We start from the raw sequence: 27119 nt of genomic DNA on the forward strand, positions 1-27119 counted from the left end.
CTTGATAATGTCACCATCTGCGGCCACGACCAGCAGGACCATGACGCCAACCTCCAGAAATTCCTCCAAACCGCAAAGCTCCTTAACCTCACGTACAATAAGGATAAATACGTGTTCAGCACCGACCGCCTAGCCATCCTCGGCTACTTGGTGCGTAACGGAGTGATAGGCCCTGACCCCGAACGCATGCGCCCCCTGATGGAACTCCCTCTCCCCAAATCCCTCAAACGCTGCCTGGGGTTCTTCGCATATTACGCCCAATGGGTTCCCAATTACGCTGACAGGGCCCGTCCCCTCATGCAAACCACGACCTTCCCGCCGTCGACAGAGGCCTGCCAGGCCTTTAGCCGCATCAAAGCGGACATCGCAAAGGCCACGATGCGCGCCATCGACGAGGCCCTCCCCTTCCAGGACGAGAGCGACGCATCAGAAGTAGCTCTGGCGGCCACCCTGAACCAAGCGGGCAGACCTGTGGCCTTCTTCTCCAGAACTCTCCAGGCTTCCGAACTCCGCCACCCCTCTGTGGAAAAGGAAGCCCCGGCCATAGTCGAAGCCGTGCGACATTGGAGGCACTATTTGGCCGGCAGGAGGTTTACCCTTCTCACAGACCAACGGTCAGTAGCCTTCATGTTTGATAATGCACAAAGGGGAAAGATCAAAAATGACAAGATTTTACGGTGGCGGATCGAGTTGTCCACGTACAACTATGATATCTTGTATCGTCCTGGGAAGCTCAATGAGCCTCCTGATGCCCTGTCCCGCGGTACCTGCGCCAGCGCCCAGACAGACCGCCTCCGCTCCCTCCCTTCCCTCTAACAACCGCAACATTTACTTCCTGGCGGTTATCGACGAACACTCCCGCTTCCCCTTCGCCATTCCCTGTCCCGACATGACCACATCGACCGTCATTAAGGCCCTACTCTCCATCTTCTCACTGTTCGGCTACCCCGCGTACATACACAGCGATCGGGGGTCCTCATTTATGAGCGACGAGCCTCGTCAATTCCTGCTCGACAGGGGCGTCGCCTCTAGCAGGACGACCAGCTATAACCCTCGGGGTAACGGACAGGTCGAGCGGGAGAATGGTACCATCTGGAAGACCATACTACTGGCCCTCCGGTCCAGAAATCTCCCTATTTCCCGATGGCAAGAGGTGATCCCCGATGCCCTGCACTCTATCCGCTCACTCCTCTGTACTGCAACTAATCAGATACCTCATGAGCGTCTTCTTGTTTTCCCCAGGAAGTCGTCCTCCGGATCCCCTCTCCCGACGTGGTTGGTCACCCCCGGGCCCATCTTGCTCCGGAAGCATGTGCGGGTGCACAAGTCTGACCCGTTGGTGGAGCATGTCCAGTTACTCCACGCTAACCCGCAGTACGCGTATGTGGAGTACCCCGACGGTCGGCAGGACACGGTCTCCCTCCGGGACCTGGCACCCGCCGGCGTGCGCCCCCCCCCACCACAGACCCCCCCCTCCCCTTTTTCACCCCAGCACCCCACTCAGCTTCCCCATCCCTCATCCATGGCGTCTCCGCGGCCAGCTCAGGTGATGGAGACTACTTGAAGTCTATCGCTCCCAGACTCCAGGACATCAGCAGGACCATCAGCCGATCCGACGACAACTCCTCCACTGCGGCGCTCGGCCAGGACGTCAAGGACCACCAAAAGAGTGATCGAATCCTTCTAGAGTTCTACAGTCCCATGGACTTTCTTTTTGTAAATATCGTTATGTCTGGGCCAGTGGGAAGCCCCCAAATTCAATAAGGGTACGGAGAGAAAATTATTCTCCCGACGGCTACTCATATCACCAGTTCTCCGTTCACCCCCCCCCAGCCTTCCTTCTCCGTAAGGGGTGAATGTGGTAATATGATCTGCATACTCGTCTGCCATTGGGCCAGAACGTCGGCTTACCATTGGCCCTGGTTGGTCATGTGCCACTCGACCGATTGGCCGAGAGGCTGAGTTAACCACGCCTCTATTAACGAGGTATAAATGCTCAGACGCCTGACGATCGTCCCTTTCTATTGTAGACGATCGCAGAGCTGTGTTCTAGTCAATTAAAGCCAGACTTTGGTAAATCACTTGCCTCGCGTACAATCGATGGTACATCACCCTTGATCGCCAAGAGTTCCCTGGTATACGTGGCCAGCCTTGCACCGTGTACTGAAGCTCCAGTATCTGGAGGCCAGTCCAGATTGCGGCGAACATCTTGACGACAGAAACTGGGGGGGGGGGCCATGTCGAGTTCCATCTTGGTGGGGTGGCCATTGATCTGCAGCGTAACGTGGATAGGTGCAGTCCTGTGACCTATAACGCAGTGCAGCAGCAGGGATTGGTCATCAGCTTCTGGGTCATCCAGGTAGAGTGTCCGTTCTCTCGGGGTGGGTGACGACTGGCCTGCTGCCGGGGAATGGTGCCCCCATGTGATCTCCAAGCGCCTCGTTCCTGGTTGCGGCGTCCTGCCCGATTTTGATGGCCGCCTTCCTGGAGCGCTGGGTCGGGGGGAAGCTCCGTGGCCACTCCAAGGTGAGTTGCGATGACGGTTGTGGAACCTGTGGTGGTTCCTCCCCCGGTGATCATTTCCGGTTTTGGCCAGCCAGCTGTCCCGCTGGCGCCCGATGTTGAGGACTGCTAAGCCCTGGAGCTCTTTGCGTCCTTGCTCGGCACTCTCCCGGGAAAGCACAATATCAATGGCTCTTTGGAGAGTGAGGGGAGTCTCCATCAACAGTTTCTGCTGCATCTCCCGGTCTTGCAGCCCACAAACAAAACGGTCCTGCAGGGATTCAGCAGGCACGTCAAAAACTCTCCGTTTGATTCAGTCGGGGTCTGTGAAGCAGTGTGAAACCGGTACCTCCGGACCATGATCAGGTTGTGGATTCAGGTGCCTTTCAACCAGATCAACAAACGTCATGAACGGGAAGCGTGTCCGGTCTGTCCGGGTAGACCAGCTTCTTTATTCATGCGTAAACCTTTTAAAAAAATTATTTTGATTCAAATTTTTGTCAAAAACAAAATTTTTGCATGATTGTACGCAACAATTAACAAAACAAAATAAATGTTAACGGTATATATCTAAAAAAGAACAATACAACGTAACGATCCCCCCCCCCCCCCCCCCCCCCCCCCCCCCCCCAATGCTGCTGCTGACGACCTTTACTGTTCTAGAAAGTCGAGGAACGGCTGCCACCTCTGAGAGAACCCCACCATGGACCCATTCAAGACAAACTTTATTTTCTCAAGACTGAGAAACCCAGCCATGTCACTAACCCAGGTCTCTACACTCAGGGGCTTCGAGTCCCTCCACATTAAACGGATCCTTAGCTTGGATCATGAACGTCTCGCTTTTCTTCTCGTTTACTTTGTATCCCGAGAAATTGCCAAAGTCCCTCAGAACCTGCATGACCTCCCCCATCCCTACTCGTGGGTCCTAAATGTACAGGAGCAGATCATCCGCATAAAGCGAGACCCGATGCTCCTTCTCCCCCCCCCCCCCCCCCGAACTGACCCCTGCCAGTTCTTTGAAGTCCGCAGCGTTATAGCCAGATGCTCTATCGCAAGGGTGAATAATAACGGGAAGAGGGGGCACCCCTGCCTCGTCGCCCGGTGGAGCCTAAAATATTCCAACCTCACCCTGTTCGTGCACACACTTGCCACGGGGGCCTGGTAGAGTAGCTGGACCCAACCTATGAACCCCTCACCGAATCCGAACCTTCTTAGCGCTTCTCACAGGTAGTCCCCTTCCACCCGGTCAAAGGCTTCCTCCGCGTCTATTACCGTCACTACTTCTGCCTCTCCTCCCTCTGAGGGCATCATAATGATGTTCAGGAACCTCCGTACATTGAAGTTCAATTGTCTTCCCTTGACAAAGCCTGTCTGATTCTCCCCTATCACCCAGAGACACAGCCCTCAATCCTAGCAACTAAGATCTTGGCCAGCAGTTTGGCGTCTATGTTCAGGAGGGATATTGGTCTATAAGATCTACACTATAGCGGATCTTTCTCTCACTTGAGGATGAGTGAAATCGAAGCCTGTGACATTGTTGGGGGGGGGTCGTTGGGGGAAGGGTCCCTCTCTCTTTGGCCTCATTAAAGGTCCTTAGTAGTTCCGAAAATTTCTTGTAGAATTCTACAGGGTTGCCGTCCGGCCCCAGGGCTTTGCCCGACTGCATGTTCCCTAAACCCTTTACCATCTCCTCCAGCTCTATCGGGGCCCCCAAGTCCCTCCACCAGATCCTCTTCCACCTTTGGGAACCTCAGTTGGTCCATGAATTGCTTCATCCCCATCCCTCCTGACGGGGGCTCTGACTCATGCAATTTACCGTAAAACGCCCGAAAGACTTTGTTCACCCCCTCTGGGTCTATGACCGTGTTGCCCTCCTTAACCCGTACTTCCCCAATTTACCTGGCCGCCTCCCTCTTGCGAAGTTGCTGCGTCAGCATTCTACTCGCTTTCTTCCCGTATTCGTAGATAGCCCCTTTGGCCTTCCTCAGCTGTGCTACCACCTTCCCAGTGGTCAGCAGGTCGAATTCTGCCTGCAGCCTCTGGTGCACTTCAGTAGCCCCATCTCGGGGGGCTTCCGCTTAGAACATAGAACGATACAGCGCAGTACAGGCCCTTCGGCCCACGATGTTGCACCAACATGGGAAGTCAAAAACTAACGGCCATCTAACCTACACTATGCCATTATCATCCATATGCTTATCCAATAAACTTTTAAATGCCCTCAATGTTGGCGAGATCACTACTGTTGCAGGTAGGGCATTCCACGGCCTCACCACTCTTTGCGTAAAAAACCTACCTCTGACGTCCGTCCTATATCTATTACCCCTCAATTTAAGACTATGTCCCCTCGTGCTAGCCACCTCCATCCGCGGGAGAAGGCTCTCGCTGTCCACCCTATCTAACCCTCTGATCATTTTGTATGCCTCTATTAAGTCACCTCTTAACCTTCTCTCTAACGAGAACAACCTCAAGTCCATCAGCCTTTCCTCATAAGATTTTCCCTCCATACCAGGCAACTTCCTGGTAAATCTCCTCTGCACCCGTTCCAAAGCTTCCACGTCCTTCCTATAATGAGGCGACCAGAACTGTACGCAATACTCCAAATGCGGCCGTACTAGAGTTTTGTACAACTGCAACATGACCTCATGGCTCCGGAACTCAATCCCTCTACCAATAAAGGCCAACACACCATAGGCCTTCTTCACAACCCTATCAACCTGGGTGGCAACTTTCAGGGATCTATGTACATGGACACCGAGATCCCTCTGCTCATCCACACTGCCAAGAATTTTACCATTAGCCAAATATTCCGCATTCCTGTTTTTCTTTCCAAAGTGAATCAACTCACACTTCTCTACATTAAACTCCATTTGCCACCTCTCAGCCCAGCTCTGCAGCTTATCTATGTCCCTCTGTAACCTGCAACATCCTTCCACACTGTCTACAACTCCACCGACTTTAGTGTCGTCTGCAAATTTACTCACCCATCCTTCTGCGCCCTCCTCTAGGTCATTTATAAAAATGACAAACAGCAACGGTCCCAGAACAGATCCTTGTGGTACGCCACTCATAACTGAACTCCATTCTGAACATTTCCCATCAACTACCACTCTTTGTCTTCTTTCAACTAGCCAATTTCTGATCCACATCTCTAAATCACCCTCAATCCCCAGCCTCCGTATTTTCTGCAATAGCCGACCGTGGGGAACCTTATCAAACGCTTTACTGAAATCCATATACACCACATCAACTGCTCTACCCTCGTCTACCTGTTCAGTCACCTTCTCAAAGAACTCGATAAGGTTTGTGAGGCATGACCTACCCTTCACAAAACCATGCTGATTATCCCTAATATTATTCCTATCTAGATGATTCTAAATCGTATCTTTTATAATCCTCTCCAAGACTTTACCCACAACAGACGTGAGGCTCACCGGCCTATAGTTACCGGGGTTATCTCTACTCCCCTTCTTGAACAAAGGGACCACATTTGCTACCCTCCAATCCTCTGGCACTATTCCTGTAGCCAATGATGACATAAAAATCAAAGCCAAAGGCTCAGCAATCTCTTCCCTGGCTTCCCAGAGAATCCTAGGATAAATCCCATCAGGCCCCGGGGACTTATCTATTTTCACCGTGTCCAGAATTGCCAACACTTATTCCCTACGCACCTCAATGCCATCTATTCTAATAGCCTGGGTCTCAGCATTCTCCTCCACAACATTATCTTTTTCCTGAGTGAATACTGACGAAAAGTATTCATTTAGTATCTCGCTTATCTCCTCAGCCTCCACACACAACTTCCCACCACTGTCCTTGACTGGCCCTACTCTTACCCTAGTCATTCTTTTATTCCTGACATACCTATAGAAAGCTTTTGGGTTTTCCTTGATCCTACCTGCCAAAGACTTCTCATGTCCCCTCCTTGCTCGTCTTAGCTCTCTCTTTAGATCCTTCCTCGCTTCCTTGTAACTATCAAGCGCCCCAACTGAAACTTCACGCCTCATCTTCACATAGGCCTCCTTCTTCCTCTTAACAAGAGATTCCACTTCTTTGGTAAACCACGGTTCCCTCGCTCTACCCATTCCTCCCTGCCTGGCTGGTACGTACTTATCAAGAACACGCAATAGCTGTTCCTTGAACAAGCTCCACATATCCAGTGTGCCCAACCCTTGCAGCCTACTTCTCCAACCAACACATCCTAAGTCATGTCTAATGGCATCACAATTGCCCTTCCCCCAGCTATAACTCTTGCCCTGCGGGGTATACTTATCCCTTTCCATCACTAACGTAAAGGTCACCGAATTGTGGTCACTGTTTCCAAAGTGCTCACCTACCTCCAGATCTAACACCTGGCCTGGTTCATTACCCAAAACCAAATCCAATGTGGCCTCGCCTCTTGTTGGCCTGTCAACATATTGTGTCAGGAAACCCTCCTGCACACATTGTACAAAGAACGACCCATCTAATGTACTCAAACTATATCTTTTCCAGTCAATATTTGGAAAGTTAAAGTCTCCCATAACAACTACCCTGTTACTTTCGCTCTTTTCCAGAATCATCTTCGCCATCCTTTCCTCTACATCCCTAGAACTATTAGGTGGCCTATAGAAAACTCCCAACAGGGTGACCTCTCCTTTCCTGTTTCTAACCTCAGCCCATACTACCTCGGAAGAAGAGTCTCCATCTAGCATCCTTTCCGCCACCGTAATACTGTCCTTGACTAGCAGCGCCACACCTCCCCCTCTTTTGCCCCCTTCTCTGAGCTTAATAAAACACCTAAACCCCGGAACCTGCAACAACCATTCCTGTCCCTGCTCTATCCATGTCTCTGAAATGGCCACAACATCGAAGTCCCAGGTACCAACCCATGCTGCCAGTTCCCCTACCTTATTTCGTATACTCCTGGCATTGAAGTAGACACACTTCAAACCATCTACCTGAACACTGGCACCCTCCCGAAGTCAAATCTGTGCTCCTGACCTCTATACTCTCAATCTCCCGTACCCCAAAACTATAATCCAGGTTCCCATGCCCCTGCTGAATTAGTTTAAACCCCCCCAAAGAGCACTAACAAATCTTCCCCCCCAGGATATTGGTGCCCCTCAGGTTCAGATGTAGACCATCCTGTCTATAGAGGTCCCACCTTCCCCAGAAAGAGCCCCAGTTATCCAGAAATCTGAATCCCTCCCGCCTGCACCATCCCTGTAGCCACGTGTTTAATTGCTCTCTCTCCCTATTCCTCGTCTCACTATCACGTGGCACGGGCAACAACCCAGAGATAACAACTGTTTGTTCTCGCTCTGAGCTTCCATCCTAGCTCCCTAAAGGCCTGCCTGACATCCTTGTCCCTTTTCCTACCTATGTCGTTAGTGCCAATGTGGACTACGACTTGGGGCTGCTCCCCCTCCCCCTTAAGGACCCGGAAAACACGATCCGTGACATCACGTACCCTTGCACCTGGGAGGCAACATACCAAACGTGAGTCTCTCTCGCTCCCACAAAATCTCCTATCTGTGCCCTTGACTATTGAGTCCCCAATTACTAATGTTCTACTCCTTTCCCCCCTTCCCTTCTGAGCAACAGGGACAGACTCCGTGCCAGAGGCCCGTACCCCATGGCTTACCCCTGGTAAGTCGTCCCCCCCACAAGTATCCAAAACGGTATACTTGTTACTCAGGGGAACGACCGCAGGGGGTCCCTGCACTGACTGCTTCTTCCCAGTCCCTCTTACAGTTACCCATCTATCTCCAGTCTTTGGTGTAACTACTTCCCTGAAGCTCCTATCTATGACCACCTCTGCCTCCCGAATGATCCGAAGTTCATCCAGCTCAAGCTCCAGGTCCCTAACACGGTTTTTGAGGAGCTGGAGTTGGGTGCACTTCCCACAGATTAAATCAGCAGGGACACTGATGGCGTCCCTCACCTCAAACATTCTGCAGGAGGAGCATTGTACTGCCTTCCCTGACATCACCTCTAGATTTAAAAAAAAAACAAGAAAAATAAAAGAAAAAGAAAGGAAGAGCTTACCTGATATTCCCTCAAATCCTGCTCCCGCTGAAAGGTAAGTAAATTTAAAGGCACTCACTCACCTTCACGACAGGCCCCTGCTCCCGCTTCCCAACAACCGTGGGTTTTTTTTTTGGTTAGAGGAGGAGGTAGGGTGGGAAACACTAATGAAGTGTTTCAGGTTTAATTGTCACTAAACAACAGCCCCTCCACAAACCACCTTCAAATTAGGCTGACCGCACTGCACGTATGCAAATTTCCCCCGAACAGCTGATCAGTAGCTCTGCTCTGCTGGATGCTTCCCTTTACTCAAACTCCTCAGGTCTTCTTCGCAGGTACATCTTCAAATTAGGCTGACCGCACTGCACGTATGCAAATTTCCCCAGAACAGCTGATCAGTAGCTCTGCTCTGCTGCCCTCTGCTGGATCCTGTCTACTCTGAGTATCTCCCCGACTAGCCTTTTTCCCTCCGCTTTTTCTTTTTTCTCTCTATGGGACCTGATAGAGATCAACTCCCCTCTGACAACTGCCATCAGGGCCTCCCACACCTTGGACGCCGCTAGCTCTCCCGTATCGTTAGTTTCCAGGTAATTCCTGATGTTCCTCCTTATCCGCCCACAAACCTCATCGTCTGCCAGCAGCCCCACATCTAGCCTCCAAAGTGGGGCTCCTTATGGAGAGTGTGGACTGTGGAAGGGGAGTTGGGAGAGTGTATATATGTAGTTCTGATGTACATTTTTATTTTTACTTCATGCTGTCAGATGTAAAATGTTTTATTGTTATTCTTTGCCGCAACGTTTTTTTCTGAAATGTGTGTGTTTGGTTGTTTTTCCTGGCACTGGGCGGGAGGGGCGGGGAGGGGAGGGAAAGCCTGGGCAGGGACCCCGCACTAGCAAACCTAAGTCGGCTAGTGAATGGAGTGTGGTAGGGGGAGGGGCCGCGTACATTGGAGCCTGGCGAGCAGGTTTCAATGGGCCTAGGGGGTGTGAAAAGACATGGGGGAGGGGATCGATACTGAGTGAGGTTTTTTCGAGAGGAAGTGAAGGGTGGGTTTCTGAGAGGGGAGAACATGTTTGATGTTAACAGTGGATAGGGGCGGGTCAGGCCCATGGGGCAGGGCCCGGAGTTATGATGATGGTGAATAGGAAGGGAGGAGGGAGTGAGGGACTGCTGGTTAGGATAGTTATGTGGAACATGTGGGGGTTTGGAGACCCAGTGAAGAAGGTGCTTATGCACCTAAAAGGTTTGAAGGCTGATGTGGCGATGCTGCAGGAGACTCACTTGAGGGTGAGGCTTAAGAAGGGCTGGGTTAGTCAGGTGTTTCACTCTGGTTTTGATTGCAGGGCGCGGGGGCTAGTGGTCTTGGTTAGTAAAAGATGAGGCAGCACGGTAGCATTGTGGATAGCAGAATCGCTTCACAGCTCCAGGGTCCTAGGTTCGATTCCGGCTTGGGTCATTGTCTGTGCGGAGTCTGCACATTCTCCCCGTGTGTGCGTGGGTTTCCTCCGGGTGCTCCGGTTTCCTCCCACAGTCCAAAGATGTGCAGGTTAGGTGGATTGGCCATGATAAATTGCCCTTAGTGTCCAAAATTGCCCTTAATGTTGGGTGGGGTTACTGGGTTATGGGGGTAGGGTGGAGTTGTTGACCTTGGGTATGGTGCTCTTTCCAAGAGCTGGTGCAGACTCGATGGGCTAAATGGCCTCCTTCTGCACTGTGAATTCTATGAGGTTCCAGATGGAGAAAGTGGTGGTGGATCAGGGAGGTAGGTATGTAATAGTGACAGGGGCATTGGAAGGGAGGTTGGTAGCATTGGTAAGCGTGTATGGTCCCAACTGCAATGATGTAGGGTTTGTAAAGAAGGTGTGTGGACATCCCCGACTTGGATTCACATGATTTAATAGTGGGTGGAGACTGGAACTTGGTGCAAGAGCCAAGATTGGACATGTCATGGCCGTGGTCGCTTGTCCAGTTAGGGGGGGCGAAGGCTGGACTAATGGTGGAAATGGGAGGAGTGCACCCTTGGAGGCTTTTCCACTCGGGGGAACGGGAGTATTCATTTTTCTCTTTGGTTCATAAAGTCTATTCACGAATAGATTTTTTTGTGGTGGTGAAGGTGCTGTTGGCCGGGGCCAAGAGGTTGGAATATTTGGCAATTGCGACATCGGATCATGCACCGCATTGGGTGGATATGGTGTTGGAGAGGGGAATAGTGCAGAGACCGGGGTAGAGATTGGATGTGGGGCTGTTGGGGGACCGAGGGTTTAGTGATAAGGTTTGGAAAGTAATTGAAGTGGGGTTTAATTGTACGGGGGGAAGGTTTCGCAGGCGGTGATATGGGAAACTCTGAAGGCAGTGGTGAGGGGGGAGGTGATTTTATTTAAGGCGAAGGTGGATAAGGAGGAGAGGGTGGAGCGGCAAAGAGTAATAGATGAGATGTTGGAGGTAGACAGGAGGTATGCAGAAGTCAGGGATCCAGCACTGTTGGAAAAGAGGAAGGAGTTGCAGGCAAGCTATGATCGGCTATCCCCAAGGAAGGCGGTGCGCCAACTGAGGCAGGCGAAGGGGGACATATTGGCAGGCCAACCTTGGAGGGAGGCAGCGGCTAGGGAAATTGTTCAGGTGCGGGATAGGGCAGGAAGTTGGTGGTGGCTCCGGACCAGATTAATAGGGTGTTTGAGGAGTTTTATGAGAGGTTGTATAGGTCGGAACCACCAGGCGAGGATCGGGGGATGCAGGAATTCCTGGATGGCTTGGAATACCCGAGGTTTTGGGGGGGGGGGGGGGGGAGAATAAGGCCATATTGGAGGGACCGATATTGGAGCAGGAGAAAAAAATGCGATTGGGAGGATGCAGTCAGGGAAGGTAGCAGGGGTGAGCATAGGGTATCTTTGTACACAGACGACTTGTGATTGTAAGTGTCGGAACCGAGCACGTCGATGGGTGGTATACTGGAAATGCTTCGAGTGTTTGGGTCGTTTTTGGGATATAAGCTAAATTTAGACAAAAGTGAATAGTTTGTGGTGTCCTGACTGGGCTGGGGGGCAGGGGTGCCATTCTCTAGTATGGCAAACCAGTTTAGATACCTGGGAGTGCAGAAGGCACAGGATTGCGGTGGCGGGGGGCGGGCTCCATAATTATAATATTATTAGTTTGGTGGGGAGGGTGAAAGTGCATTCGGCAAGGTGGGATGGTCTTCCTCTGTCGCTGGCAGGTCAGATACAGGCAATTAAGATGAAACTGTTGCCATGGTTTTATTTATTTTTCAGTGCCTGCCAATCTTCCTGCCAAAGGCATTTTTTCAGGAAGTTGAAAAATGATTATCTCGCTTATATGGGCGGGGGGACGGTGGCCAGGATTAGGAAGGTGCTGTTGCAGAGAGCACGGCAGTCAGGGGGTTGAGTCTCCCGAATGTACTGTATTATTGGGCGGCGAATGCTGAGAAGGTGAGGAGCTGGATTAGAGGGGGGTCGGGGCGGGGGGCGGGGGCAGAATCAGCAAGTCAGACAGAAAGAATCTGAGATTATGTGCCAGAACAAGGGCCGGGATTCTCCCATACCCGGTGGGGCGGAGGGTCCCGGCGTAGCATCGGGCCTCCCCAAAGGCGCTACGCCGCCCGGCGTTGGGGCTGGCCGAGACGCCTTCGCCGGTCCGCGCATGCACCGGTGCGTCAGCGGCTGCTGACGTCACCACCGGCACATGTGCGGTAGGGGGGGCGTCTCTTCCGCCTCTGCCATGGTGGAGGCCGTGGCGGCGGCGGAAGAAAAAGAGTGCCTCCACGGCACTGGCCCACCCGCCGATCGTGGGCCAGGCCACTGTGGGGGCACATCCTGGGGTCCGATTGCCCCGCGCCCCCCCTAGGACCCCGGCGGCCTGCTCGCTCCGCCAATCCTGCCGGCACCAGGGGTGGTTTAAACCACGTCGGCGGGATTGGCCTGTCAGCGGCGGGACTTCAGCCCATCGCGGGCCGGAGAATCGCCGCAGGGAGCACGCGATCGGCAGGGCGTGGTTCCCACTCCCGCCGATTCCCGGGTGGCGGAGAATTCCGGCCACGGCGGGGGCGGGATTTACGCCGACCTTGGGCGATTCCCCGACCCTGCAGGGGGTCAGAGAATTCTGCCCCAGATTGCTGAAATGGTTACACTTATGGAAAAGCACAAGAACCAATATGATAAAATGATTGTTGGAAAAGATGCTGAATTGAATTGATATGCTGGAAAGAGAAGAAACTTTATCACAGGACGTTTGTACCAGAAACAGAGTGCCACATCCATGCCGTCACATGTGACAATCTGCCCCTCAACCTCTCCAATGCCCTGAGCCTCCTGGATCACCTCCATAATGTAAGTGGAGATATGTTTGTGTTTTCTGACCCAGGGTCTTGCCGTGTTCCCTCTGGAACACATCTTGGAACTGACCATCTTTTCTGATTCTACATTACTCAGGGTCTGACAATATTTCAATAGGGGAGGGGGGGCGTTGTGATATTATCACTGGTTTAGTAATCCAGAGACCCAGGGTACTGCCCAGGTTCAAATCCCACCATGGCAGATGGTGATATTTGAATTCAATAAAAATCTGGAATTAAAAGTCTAATGATGAACATGAAACCATTGTTGACTGTTGTAAAAGATCCATCTGGTTCATTAATGTCCTTTAGGGCAGCCAATGATACCCACGTCCCATGAATGAATAGAGAGAAAAAAATAGAGGCATTCTGATGAGTACTTTTGTTTTTCAGACTTCGATTAAAACAGTTTATTATTATAATTCTAGCCTCATCGCAGGATGTAATTTTTTAAAAAAAATTATTTTATTACAAACCTGTTTACAAACAGGTTACAGCAAATAAACACCCGGGAACATACTTCCCAACAATCTGTACAGATTTATCCCCTTTATCATCATCATCATCACCCCCCCCCCCCCCCCCCCCCCCCCCCCCCCCCCCCCCCCGTGACGAACAGCTCCTCAAATACGGTCTTCCACCTTTTCTCAAACCCCCCTGCTGAGCCCCTTAATTCAAACTTCATCTTCTCTAACTGCAGGAAGTTGTACAGGTCACCCAACCAACCAGGTGGCGATGCTGACCGCCACTCCAGCAAAATTTGCCACCGTTCAGTCAGAGAGGCGAAGGCCACGGCATCGGCCTTCCAACTCTCCATGAGCTCCGGCTTCTCTGAAACCCCAAATATCGCCACCAAAGGGCCGGGTCCACCTCCTCCTCCACTACCCTGGCTGAGACCGCGAACACTCCCACCCAGAATCTTCCCAATTTTTTGCAACCCCAAAACATGTGCGCGTGATTCACTCGCCTCTGCCCATACCTCTCACGTTCATCTGCTACCCCCTGAAAGAACCCACTCATTCTCGCCCGAGTCACATGCACCCTGTGCACCACCTTAAACTCTATCAGGCTCATCCTTGCACAAGAGGGGGTCCTGTTTACCCTACGCAGTGCCTCATTCCATATTTCCCAATTGATCGCCCCTCCCAACTCCACTTCCCATTTCTCCTTGATCTTCACCACCCACTCACCTCCCTGCCCCCAGGTTCTCTGGCAATGGCCCCCCAGCCACGTGGAGTACTCCATGATCACGCCGATTCTCGGGTCCTGGAGAATCACGCCGGGCCTGATTTCGGCGTGAAAGGTGATTCTCCGCCCCCCCTGTGCCAAACGCGATTTCGGCGCGGTGCTGCGGAGAATCCAGTGCCTTTTGTTTCAGCCTATACTCTCAATTTTCCCGGTGAGACAGAGTCCCTGTTTCATCATACTTTGCTTTCAGTTTGTAGTCTGCCTTCAGGCCCTATTTTCAGGAATCCAACACCCACAGCCTTATTGGAGAGAGCTGGGGCTTGGGGAGGTTTTGGGGGTTGCGCCTGTGACTTGAGAGATCGGGACGCCATTATTATGAAATGAAATGAAATGAAAATCGCTTATTGTCACAAGTAGGCTTCAAATGAAGTTACTGTGAAAAGCACCTAGTCGCCACATTCCGGCGCCTGTTCGGGGAGGCTGTTACGGGAATCGAACCGTGCTGCTTGCTTGCTTGGTCTGCTTTCAAAGCCAGCGATTTAGCCCTGTGCTAAACAGTGGAGCTCTTCAATGCAGAAAAGGGGCTAAGTATGGCCTTGTTGGGGAGTTCCCTGCTGAGGCCCCTGATCTACGCAGATCATCATAAGATACTGAATGTTTCTCGGTGTTCCAAGCTCAGCTTGCGGTACGGGCATCTGCCCTCAGCAGCACTTTTCTGGGGAGGGTTTTTCTGGATCTTTTGTCTCCGCTGCCAGAAAAACATTCCAAAGGTATAATATCCAAACACCACCTGTAACTGGGCAGAGCACAGCCTTCTGAGCTCATTCATTGAGCGCCAGCTAAATAAATCAGACCAAGTCCCAGCCAATCTCTATCATTGGTGCCATTCCACAATTTAAATCCGCACAGCCTTCTGGATTCTACCATTTGAATTAATGGCACAGGCCATGATTTCATTCTGCTTGAATTAAAATGGCAGTTTGCCTTAAAGACGCATGTCCACAAATCATCTCTGGATCAACAATGTAACAACAAAAAATAAAAGAAAGGGGAAATGAGGGCAGCAGGGTGGCAAAGTGGTTAGCACTGCTGCTTTACGGCACCGAGGGCCCGGGTTTGGTCCTGCCCCCGGGACACTGTCCGTGTGGAGTTTGCACATTCTCCCCGAGTCTGCGTGGTTCTCACCCCCACAACCCAAAAATGATGTGCAGGGTAGGTGAATTGGCCACGCTAAATTTCCCCTTAATTGGAAAACTAATTGGGTACTCTAAATTTAATAAAAAAAGAAAGGGGAAACCCTTTCTTTGTCCATATCTATAGGGAATAGACAAGCTGAAAAAAAAATACAAAAAAGACAAGGAACCCTGGCCCAGGTTGGACACCTGGTTCCATCTACATTTCTTCTGTTGGAAATTGGCCGATAAAGCCTTGTCATCTCTGCACACCTATTTCATTGTTCACAGTGGTTAGCACTGTTGGTTCACAGCTCCAGGGGCCAGGTTTGATTCCTGGCTTGGGTCACTGTATGTGCAGAGTCTGCATGTTCTCCCCGTTTCTGCGTAGGTTTCCTCCGGCTGCTCCGGTTTCCTCCCACATTCCAAAGATGTGCAGGGTAGGTGGATTGGCTTTGCTAAATTGCCCTAGGTGTCCAAAAAGGTTAGGTGAGGTTACGGGTTTAGGGTGGAGGTGTGGGCTTGGGTAGGGTGCTCTTTTCAAGGGCTGGTGCAGACTCGATGGGCAGAATAGCCTTGTTCTGCACTGTAAATTCTATAAAATTCTATAAAAATAGTGTGAAAATAACACCACTTGAAAAGGGAATTATCCAATATCAGTTTATAGCTCACTGACCTCCGTGAAGGAATACCTCATCGAACTTAACTTCTGGACTCAGGCACCTACATGAAACAATATTCCTTTTCTCTATGGTCAGTGCCCTAAGTCTTTCTTTACTCTATCTCTCTTTTACTGTATGAATGCAGAGGAAGCAACATTGCAACCCTCCTCGCCTCACGTGTTTTGAGTGTCAGCAAATGAGTTCATCCTATCTCGAGTATGCTGTGGGGTATTAATAGAGAGTAAATCACACCAAAACTGAGGGGTTGGCAAAAACATCACCGCTTATAAAGGGGGAAACAAATCAAGACACAATTCTGTTTATAGATGGGTGGTGAGAAGATCAATGAATATCATTTAAGTTAAGCCTCCTCCTATCTGGAAACAATAGCCTTTTGTTTTTAGTTCGGTAGCTTGTTTGGAAGCCGCTCTGCATTTGCCCCTTGACTCTAGAAGCTCTCACTGTAGCCATGACTCTACTATGTGGTACCTTGTCCAAATCTTTCGAAAATATATTGCATGTTTTACATTATCCTTACCTGCACTTTCTGTTGCTTATTCAAACATGGTTGGTCAACCTTCCCATTTTGAAAACTATACTCACAATTGTTTATTCTATTTCATTTTCTAGATGCTTTCTGTACATCTTTGAGGGACTTGAATACATTCCTACCAGTGGTTTTGAGTTAACTGGTGAATAATTCTCTAGATATGGTCTTTTATCCTCTTTGAAATCAGGATTTAGCCATCTGCCAGTATTCTTACACTATTCATTTATATATTGATTTTTTTAATGTACACATATGTGTGAACTTAATGCCTCTTCTATCTCTCTTAGTTCCATCAAGTATGTGCAGATCCAATTCTCCCAGACCAACTAAACAGCATTGAGTTTAAGAAGACAAAGGTTGCTTTTGGATCAACTAATGGGCTGATGGAAAAGAAGGTCATCAACAATTTTGGAGGTAATGGGAAATTATGTGAAGAGATTAGGATTGCATTGGGCTATTGAAAGATATTGAAAGAGATTCTAAAGGAATCATTGGGTTCAGGGAAATTATTCAGTGAGTAGTTTTTATATGGGAAACACTCTTCAAAATTATGCTTGACTGTTCGAATTGAGTGATTTTATGAGTACACCGATCAATTTTCAATTAGATTATCAGATATTCCAGATAGAAGAACTTGAAAATAGATAGAGCGGCTGAGCTGGATGTTTCCCAAATGAGGGCTGTCAGGATGATGGGACACATGCTGTGTGAATCCCTAGCTTTTACTTTTAATAGTTCGCTGAAATCTGAGATTCTTCCTGTTGACTGGAAGGGGGTTAATGCAGTACCCACTTTTTAAAAAAAAAAGTCAAAAAGGACCAGGTAAATATTGGATTGGATTGAATTTGTTTATTGTCATAAGTACTGAGGTACAGTGAAAAGTATTTTTCTGCGAACAGCTCAACAGATCATTGAGTACATGGGAAGAAAAGGGAATAAAAGTAAATACATAATAGGGCAACATAAGATATACAATGTAACTACATAAGCACCGGCATCGGATGAAGCACACAGGGTGTAGTGCTAATGAGGTCAGTCCATAAGAGGGTAATTTAGGAGTCTGGTAACAGCGGGGAAGAAGCTGTTTTTGAGTCTGTCCGTGCGTTTTCTCAGTCTTCTGTATCTCTTGCCCGATGGAAGAAGTTGGAAGAGTGAGTAAGCCGGGTGGGAGGGGTCTTTGATTATGCTGCCTGCTTTCCCCAGGCGGTGGGAGGTGTAGATGGAGTCAGTAGATGGGAGGCAGGTTCGTGTGATGGACTGGGCGGTGTTCATGACTCTCTGACGTTTCTTGCGGTCCTGGGCCGAGCAGTTGCCAGTTGACAATGGATGCTTTCTATGGTGCATCTATAAAAGTTGGTACGGGTTAATGTGGATATGCCGAATTTCCTTAGTTTCCGGAGGAAATATAGGCGCTGTTGTGCTTTCTTGGTGGTAGCGTCGACGTGGGTGGACCAGGACAGATTTTTGGAGATATGCACCCCTAGGAATTGATGTACCATCAATTGAACGTGAGATGAGTTGCTGTACAAAAGTATGGCTTTAATCAGCTAGATGTTAGCCCTGCGGTCGATTACAGTAAATGGATGACCGCCGGGAGTACTGGGTATTGGGCGGGGTTAACTCAGCCTCTCGACCAATCGGAGAGCCGTCACATGACTGGTCTCAACCAATCGGTCGAGAGGCACATGCCCGACCAGGGCCAATGGTAAGCCGGTGTTCTGCACCAATGGCAGGCAGCTATGCTAATCATACCACCACAGGAATATAAAAACAGGGACAACATGGTGCGCACTTGGTTAGCCCTGCTGCCTCACGGCGCCGAGGTCCCAGGTTCGATCCCGGCTCTGGGTCACTATCCGTGTGGAGTTTCCACATTCTCCCCGTGTTTGCGTCGGTTTCACCCCCACAACCCAAAGATGTGCAGGGTAGGTGGATTGGCCACGCTAAATTGCCCCTTAATTGGAAAAAAATGAATTGGGTACTCTAAATTTATTTTAAAAATATAAAAACAGATAGTAAAAGTTTCTACAAAAATATAAAACAAGAAAGAGTGGCTAAGCTAAATATTGGTCCTTTAGAGGATGAGAAGAGAGATTTAATAATGGGAGATGAGGAAATGGCTGAGGAACTGAACAGGTTTTTTGGGTCGGTCTTCACAGTGGAAGACACAAATAACATGCCAGTGACTGATAGAAATGAGGCTATGACAGGTGAGGACCTTGAGAGGATTGTTATCACTAAGGCGGTAGTGATGGGCAAGCTAATGGGGCTAAAGGTAGACAAGTGTCCTGGCCCTGATGAAATGCATCCCAGAATGCTAAAAGAGATGGCTAGGGAAATTGCAAATGCACTCGTGATAATTTACCAAAATTCACTAGACTCTGGGGTGGCACCACTGTTTAAAAAAGGAGGTAGCCATCAAGGAAGAAATAGCGAGGCACCTGGATGGAAATTGTCCCATTGGACTGACGCAGCATGGGTTGATTAAGGGCAGGTCGTGCCTAACTCATTTCATGGAATTCTTTGAGGAAATTACCAATGCCGTAGATAACGGGGAGACAATGGTTGTGGTCATATCTGGATTTCTAGAAAGCTTTTGACAAGGTTCCATACAAAAGGTTGCTGCATAAGATAAAGATGCATGGCATTAAGGGTAAAGTAGTAGCATGGATAGAGGATTGGTTAATTAATAGAAAGCAAAGTGTGGGGATTAATGGGTGTTTCTCTGGTTGGCAATCAGTCGCTAGTGTTGTCCCTCAGGGATCAGTGTTGGGCCCACAATTGTTTACAATTTACGTAGATGATTTGAGTTGGGGACCAAGTGCAATGTATCCAAGTTTGCAGATGACACTAAGATGAGTGGTAAAGCAAAAAGTGCAGAGGATACCGGAGTCTGCAAAGGGATTTGGATAGTTTCAGTGAATGGGCTAAATCTGGCAGATGAAATACAATGTTGACAAATGTGAGGTTATCCATTTTGGTAGGAATAACAGCAAAAGGGATTATTATTTAAATGATGAAATATTAAAACATGCTGCTATGCAGAGATACCTGGGTGTGCTAGTGCATGAGTTGCAAAAAGTTGGTTTACAGGTGCAACAGGTGATTAAGAAGGCAAATGGAGTTTTGTCCTTCATTGCTAGAGGGATGGAGTTTAAGACGAGGGAGGTTATGCTGCAATTGTATAAGGTGTTAGTGAGGCCACACCTGGAATATTGTGTTCAGTTTTGGTCTCCTTACTTGAGAAAGGACGTACTGTCACTGGAGGGTGTGCAGAGGAGATTCACTAGGTTAATCCCAGTGCTGAAGGAGTTGGATTACGAGGAGAGGTTGATTAGACTGGGACTGTACTCGTTGGAATTTAGAAGGATGCGGGGGGGGGGACCTTATAGAAATCCTATAAAATTTTGAAGGGAATAGATAGGATAGATGCGGGCAGGTTGTTTCCACTGGCGGGTGAAAGCAGAACTAGGAGGCATAGCCTCAAAATAAGGGGAAGTAGATTTAGGACTGAGTTTAGGAGGAGCTTCTTCACCCAAAGGTTTGTGAATCTATGGAATTCCTTGCCAAGTGAAGCAGTTGAGGCTCCTGCATTAAATATTTTAAGATAAAGATAGATTGTTTTTTGAAGAATAAAGGGATTAAGGGTTATGGTGTTCGGGCCGGAAAGAGGAGGTGAGTCCACAAAACATCAGCCATGATCTCATTGAATGGCGGAGCAGGCTCAAGGGGCCAGATGGCCTACTCCTGCTCCTAGTTCTTCTGTTCTCATGTGTACACATAGGAATTTGAAGCTGTCAACCATCTCCACCTTAGCACCATTGATGCAGACAGGGGTGTACACGATACTTTGCTTCCTGAAGTAATTGACCAGCTGCTTAGTTTTGATGATGTTGAGGGAGAGATCTTTGTCATTACACCACGCCACTAGGTTCTCTATCTCCCTCCGTAACTGTGACTCATTGTTGTTCGAGATCCGACTCACTATAGTCGTGCAATCAAACATGTCGATGGAGCGGGAACAAAATTTTGCCACAGTCGTGTGTGTGTGTGTGTATATGGGGGGCTAAGTATGCAGCCTTGCGGGGCGCCGGTATTGAGGACTATCATGGAGGAGATGATGTTGTTTATCCTAATAAGACGAGAAGACATAGGAGCAGAATTAGTTCACTCTGCCCATCGAGTTTGCTCCGCCATTCAATCATGGTTGATATTTTTCTCATCCCCATTCTCCTGCCTTCTCCCCATAACCCCTGATCCCCCTATTAATCAATAACCTATCTATCTCTGTCTTAAAGACACTCAGTGATTTGGCCTCCACAGCCTTCTGCGGCAAAGAGTTACACAGATTCACCAGGCGTCGCAGTATCTTGTAAGTTTCAACAAGATCCCCCCCTCATCCTTCTGAACTCCACTGAGTACAGACCCAGAGTCCTCAACCATTCCTCACAATACTTCAAATGGGGTCTGACCAGAGTCTTAAGTAACCTCAGAAGTGCATCCGTTCTCTTGTATTCTCGCCCTCTTGACATGAATGCTAACTTTGCATTTGCCGTCTTAACTGCTGACTGAACCTGTACGTTAACCTTAAGAGAATCGTGAACAAGGACTCCCAAGTCCCTTTGTGCTTCTGATTTCCTAAGCATTTCCCCAATTAGAAAATAGTCTATGCCTAAATTCCTCCTTCCAAAGTGCATAACCTCACACTTCTCCCCATTGTGTTTCATTTGCCACTTCATTGCCCACTCTGCTAGCCTTCTGCAGTCCTCTTGCTTCCTCAATACTACCTGTCCCTATACAGATCTTTGTATCATCTGCAAACTTAGCAACAGTGCTTTCAGTTCCTTTTTCCAGATCATTAATGGAGAATTTACAGTACAGTGTATATTGTGAAAAGTTGTGGTCCCCTGAGGCACAACACTAGTCACTGGCTGCCATCCTGAAAAAGTCCCCTTCATTCCCACTCTCTGCCTTCTGCCAGTCAGCCAATCCTCTATCCATGCCAGGATCTTACCCTTAACACCATGGGCTCTGAACTTATTTAACAATCTCCTATGTGGCACCTTGTCAAAGGCCTTCTGGAAATCTAAATATATCATGTCCACAGGTTCTCCTTTGTCTAACTTCCTTGTTAACCTCCTCAAATAACTCTTAACAGATTTGTCAGATATGACTTCCCTTTGACAAAGCCGCGCACTTCCAAATACTCTGCAATCTCACCTTTAATAACGGATTCTAAAATCTTACCAATGACCAAAGTCATGGTGACCGGCCTATAATTTCCAATCTCCTGCCTCCCTCCCTTCTTAAACAGTGATGTAACATTAGCCACATTCCAGTCCTCTGGGATCCTTCCTGCCTCCAGTGATTCCTGAAAGATCACCACTAATGCGTCCAAAATCTCCTCAGCTATCTCTTTTGGTACCATGGGGTGTAGTCCATCCGGTCCAGGTGACTTATCCACCTTCAGACTTTCAGTTTCCCCAGAACCTTCTCCTTAGTGATGGCCACTGCACTTACCTCTGCCCCCTGATTCTCCTGGAGCTCTGGCAGCCCACTGGTGTCTTCCACCGTGAAGACTGATGCAAAGTAACTATTCAGTTGGTCTGCCATTTCTTTGTTTCCTATTATTACTTCTCCAGCCATTTTTTCCAGTGCTCCAATGTCTATTTTTGCCTTTCTTTTACCTTTTATATATTGAAAGAATCTCTTCCTATCTTCTTTTATATTATAGCTAGCTTGTACTCATGTTTCATCTTCTCTCTCCTTATTGCTTTTTTAGTTGTCCTCCGCTCACTTTTAAAGGATTCCTAATCCTCTGGTTTCCCACTAATCCCACAAATGTTCTAAGATGTGTGTGAGTGTTGCAGGGCGGGGTGGGGGAGGGGACGGGGATGAGATGCTAATCACGTTTATATGTTTTGGTCCTGTCCAAAGCTAGAGGATTACTGGAAGAAGGTTTTTAGGGTAATTTCCAAGGTGGTGCACATGAAACTGGACCCGGGTCCCCGGGAGGCCATATTCGGGGTGTCGGACCAGCCAGGGTTGGAAACGGGGGCGGAGGCAGATATTGTAGCCTTCGCCTCGTTGATCGCCCAAAGGCGGATCCTGTTGGAATGGAGAGCAGCCTCTCCACCCTGTGCCCTGGCGTGGCGCCCTGGCGTGACGGGGGGAACTGTTGGAATTCTTGACTCTTGAGAAGGTCATGTTTGAACTGAGGGGAGGGGAAGGACGGAGGGGTTCCACAATTCATGGGCACTTTTCATTATGCACTTTCGAGAACTGGATAACATCAAACATTAGTTGGGGGGGGGGATAGGTGGAAGAGTTGGGTGGAGGGGGACTGTGTGTGTTAAAGGTGACTATGGGTGATCCCTGATTCCTTTTTGTGATTTGTTTATGTAAACAGGCGGGCTAATATTTGGGGTTTGGTGGGAGGATGGGATCATTGTTATTGTTATGGGGATTGACATATTTGTTGCTGATTATTGTTTATTGTTGGTGGGTGTAAATTTGGGAGAAAATGTGAAAAAGGAGGAGAATAAAAATATATTTTTTTTAAATTCCACTTTCCTGCCTTATCCCGATAACCCTTGATTCCCTTACTGATTAAAAATATGCCGATCAAGTCTTGAACATACTTCGCGACCCAGCTCGAGAGCTCTCTCCGATAAAGAATTCCATAGATTCACTGCCCCCTGAGAGAAGAAATTGCTCCTAATCTCTGTTTTAAATGGGCGACCCCTTATTCTCAGATTATGCCTTCTAGTCCTAGACCAGGCATTGTCAAACTCAGGGGCGCGACCCACGGCGGGTGACGAGAGGGTCGCAGAGCCTTCTGTCACGGTGCTCCCGATCGCGCAAATCCGCGCGCAACAGCCGCAGCCGTCGACTTTTAATAATGCCGGCTGCGAGCGGCCTTCAAAATGGGCAGGAACAGATTAAAAAAATTTTGGCTTCCCTGCGCATGCGTGTCCGATCATCGGTGCGCATGCGCAAAAGTATGTGCATGCGCACCGATGATTGGGCACGCATGCGCAGTGCGGCTGCATTTTTTATATGGCCGCAGCCTTTTTTCCCCCAAGTTCGGGCGGGGGGGGGTGGGTGGCAAAGGGACCCAAAACCATTTCTTACATTATTGTCAGCACCAAACAAGGTAAGAGAAAATGGTGGGTCGCGCAGGTCAGCCGGTGTGGGCCGCAAAGGTTGGCAGGTTTGGGTCGCAAAGGTCAGCTGGGTTGGGTCCTGAAGATATGCCGGTTGCTGAACCTTGAATGTATGTCCCATCATGATTGACCCTTGAATCAGGGAAACAGCTGCTCCCTATCCACCCTGTCCATGCCCTTCATAATCGTGTGCACCTCGATGAGGTCACCGTTCCATCTTCACTGCTCCAGTGAAAACAACCCAAGCGTATCCAACTCATAATTTAAATGTTCCATCCCAGGCAACATCCTGGTGAATCTCCTCTCCACCCCCCCTCCAGTGCAGTCCTATCCTTCATATAAGGTGGTGACCAGAATTGCACCTGTGGCCTCACCAAATTTCTATACAACTCCAACATGACAAAAGAACAAAGAACAGTACAGCACAGGAACAGGCCCTTTGGCCCTCCAAGCCTGCACTGATCACGTGTCCGATCTAGACCAACCGCCTGTATCCTTCTATCCCCAGTCTGTTCATGTGCCTATCCAGATAAGTCTTAAAGGTTGCTAATGTATCTGCCTCAACTACCTCACTTGGCAGTGCATTCCAGGCCACCACTACCCTCTGTGTAAAAAGCATCCCCCACACATCTCCACTGAACCTTTCCCCCTCACCTTGAACTTGTGCCCCCTTGGAATTGTCATTTTCGCCCTCGGAAAAAGCCTTCACTTCTAATAATTTTGGAAACTTCTTTCAGGTCGCCCCTCAGCCTCCGTCTCTCATGGGAGAACAATCCCAGTTTTATTCAATCTCCTCATTGTTAATACCCTCCATACCAGGCAACATCTTGGTAAACCTTTTCTGTACTCTTTCCAAAGCCTCCACGTCTTTCTGGTAGTGCAGTGACCAAAATTGGACACATTATTCCAAATGTGGCCTAATCAACGTTCTATATAATTGTAACACAGTGGGCAGAAGTAGGTTAACATTATGAGGTGATCCTGAAGGCAGAGCCTCCCTGCTTTTGTAATCTTATGCCTCAATTGATGAACAGTAAGAAGTCTTACAACACCAGGTTAAAGTCCAACAGGTTTGTTTCAAACACGAGCTTTCGGAGCCGTGCTCCGAAAGCTCGTGTTTGAAACAAACCTGTTGGACTTTAACCTGGTGTTGTAAGACTTCTTACTGTGCTCACCCCAGTCCAACGCCGGCATCTCCACATCAATTGATGAAGGCAATTGACATGCCTTTATCACCGTATTGTTTGAGGAAACTGCTCCGAATAAACTCAATTAATTTTTCCTCATGGCTATCTCTGTCAATTTGATTTTCTCAATCTACACGAAGATTAAAATCATCCATGATTAATTTATTGCCTTTTTTACATGCCCTCCTTATATCCTGATTTATTCTACTCTAATCTAAACTACATCCCCCCCCCCACCACCGTCTGCTGACGATTAATTTATCGCGAAGAAGTCAACGAACGGTTGCCACCTCCTGGTGAACCCTAACAGTGACCCTCTCAAAGCGAACTTAATTTTCTCCAGACAGCGAAAGCTAGCCATGTCCGATAGCCAGGTCTCTGACTTCGGGGGCTTTGAGTCCATCCATGCTAATAGTATCCATCTCCGGGCTACCAGGGAAGCAAAGGCCAGAACGTCTGCCTCTTACTCCTTCTGGATTCCCGGGTCTTCTAACACTCCAAAAATCGTCAACACTGGACTCAGTGCCACCCTTGTTTTTAACACCGTGGACATGACATCTGCAAACCCCTGCCAAAATCCCCGAAGCCTCGGGCATGTCCAGAACATGTGGACATGGTTCGCTGGTCCTCCCATACATTTTGCACACCTGTCCTCCACCCCAAAGAATCTGCCCATGCGGGCCACAGTCATGTGAGCCCGATGAATGACCTTGAATTGTATCAGGCTGAGCCTGGCACATGTTGCGGACGTATTGACTCTACTCACGTGTCCGCCCATAGACCATCCTCCATCTCACCTCCCTGCTCCTCCTCCCACTTGCGCTTCAGCTCCTCGGTCTGCATCTCCTTATAAATTCCCACACCACCGCTGCTGAAATTTCCCCCGTATCATTGACCTGCAGGTAACTCTGAATATATTTCCTCAGCCGCTCGCACACCTTCATCCGCCAAAAGTCACACATCCAACCTCCAGTGTGGGTGCTGGTTACTGTCTTTACTAACCTGCAGGTCAACCCAGTGCAGAGCATGGTCTGAGATTGTAATCGCTGAGTACCCAGTGTCCACCACCCCAGCCAGCAAGGCCCTGCTCAAAATAAAGAAATCAATCCGGGAATACACTTTATGCATGTATGAGTAGAAGAACTCCTTCACCCTCGGTTGCCCAAACCTCCATGGATCCACCAGCTCCATGAACCCTCTTAGTTCCTTTGCCATTGCTGGTACCTTGCCCGTTTTCGAGCTTGACCAGTCCAAGACAGGGTCAATAACTGTGTTGAAGTCCCCTCCCATGACCAACCTGTGCGAGTCCAGGTCCAGTATCTTCCCCAGCATCCTCTTTATAAACTCCACATCATCCCAATTCGGCGCATACACATTTACTAATATCACCTGCACCACCTGCAGCTTCCCACTGACCATGATGCACCGACCTCCCACGTTCGAGACTATTCTACCAGCCTCAAACACCAACCGCTTATTGATCAGGATCGCAACCCCTCTAGTCTTTGAATCTAGTCCCAAATGAAAGACCTGACTGACCCAGCCTTTCCTCAGTCTAACCTCGTCTGTTATTCTAAGGTGCGTCTCCTGCAACATTACCACGTCCGCCTTCAGTCCCCGAAGATGCGTGAACACACGTGCCCTTTTCACCAGCCCATTTAGCCCTCGAACATTTCAGGTGATCAGTCTAATTGGGGGGCTCATTCCCCCCCCCCATCCCCTTTTTTAGGCGTGCCTCCAGCCCGTGCTCCATGCCTGCACCCGTCCATGTCCATCCCCAGACAGCCCCTGCCCCCAATCTCCTCTCTGTCCCTCAGCCCAAGTCCCTCCCTCGTCAGCAGAACATTCACCCCCCCACCCCCCGCTCATACAAACAAACTCCAACACCAAATTATCCCCACACAATTGCCCAACAGAAAAACACCAAGATCGAAACAAGCACCCCTCCATTCCCCAATAGTGCAAATGAAAACCTTAATTCACTCAGCTCTACCGCTGGTTCCAAATCAATGCAAACGGCATCACAAACATCTTCCATGAAACGTAAAACGAGAAACTTTTGACCAAAAACAAAGAAACAAAAAGAAAAAAGTTGTGTGTGGAGGCTGAGGAGATAAGCGAGATACTAAATGAATACCTTTTGTCAGTATTCACTCAGGAAAAAGATAATGTTGTGGAGGAGAATGCTGAGACCCAGGCTATTAGAATAGATGGCATTGAGGTGTGTAGGGAAGAAGTGTTGGCAATTCTGGACAAGGTGAAAATAGATAAGTCCCCGGGGCCTGATGGGATTTATCCTAGGATTCTCTGGGATGCCAGCGAAGAGATTGCTGAGCCT

The 27119-nt window shown here is 49.0% G+C and overlaps 1 protein-coding gene across 5 annotated transcripts in view; it reads left to right on the forward strand.

Annotated features, from left to right (window-relative positions):
- Nucleotides 1-27119, forward strand: part of nr2c2 (nuclear receptor subfamily 2, group C, member 2) — a 413970-nt gene that overhangs the window by 36527 nt on the left and 350324 nt on the right. For 4 of the 5 annotated variants that reach the window (XM_038810866.1, XM_038810865.1, XM_038810869.1 and 1 more), the window contains exon 3: nt 16716-16842. The exons of the other annotated variant lie outside the window; for it this stretch is intronic. The gene's annotated coding sequence lies outside the window, so the exon portion shown is untranslated. The remainder of the gene's footprint in view (nt 1-16715; nt 16843-27119) is intronic. 5 annotated transcript variants of the gene reach the window in all.

This window comes from Scyliorhinus canicula, chromosome 11, assembly GCF_902713615.1.
Source record: "Scyliorhinus canicula chromosome 11, sScyCan1.1, whole genome shotgun sequence".
Lineage (NCBI taxonomy): Eukaryota > Metazoa > Chordata > Chondrichthyes > Carcharhiniformes > Scyliorhinidae > Scyliorhinus > Scyliorhinus canicula.